Consider the following 433-nt stretch of genomic DNA (forward strand, 5'->3'; position numbering starts at 1 on the left):
CAGCAAAACAGAAGTATTAAAACTTTGTCCTCCTTCAGTTTGATGTGAAATTTTAGGCATGAAAATTTTCCTCATGAAGCCTATCAGTAATAGCAGTTCCTATGTCTAATAAAAACTACAGGGAGCAACATGCTTTCCTTTGGTTATTTTTTCCAAAAACCCTCAAAGGTGCATTAATTCTCCTTCAAGTTCTGCGGCTGTGATTATTATTCTTACTAATAATGCTTTGGTGACATAAAATACCGAAAGTCTACCTGTGTATACAATTTTACATGGTACTGTGGCTTAGTTGGTTAAAGTGCCTGTCTAGTAAACAGGAGATCCTGGGTTCAAATCCCAACAGTACCTGATTGCAACTAATAATTATTTTAGCTGTTACTCCAACTTCAGAAAGATTTAATACTTATGTGTTAAAAATGCCTTCATAAACCCA

The 433-nt window shown here is 34.9% G+C and overlaps 1 non-coding gene across 1 annotated transcript; it reads left to right on the top strand.

The window, feature by feature from the left end:
• The first annotated feature begins 274 nt into the window (after positions 1 to 274).
• On the top strand, positions 275 to 348 carry trnat-agu (transfer RNA threonine (anticodon AGU)). The gene has a single exon. It is a non-coding gene; the product is annotated as a tRNA-Thr (tRNA).
• The last annotated feature ends 85 nt before the right edge of the window (positions 349 to 433 follow it).

Source organism: Austrofundulus limnaeus, unplaced genomic scaffold (assembly GCF_001266775.1).
Source record: "Austrofundulus limnaeus strain Quisiro unplaced genomic scaffold, Austrofundulus_limnaeus-1.0 Scaffold5304, whole genome shotgun sequence".
In the NCBI taxonomy this organism is placed as follows: Eukaryota; Metazoa; Chordata; class Actinopteri; order Cyprinodontiformes; family Rivulidae; genus Austrofundulus; species Austrofundulus limnaeus.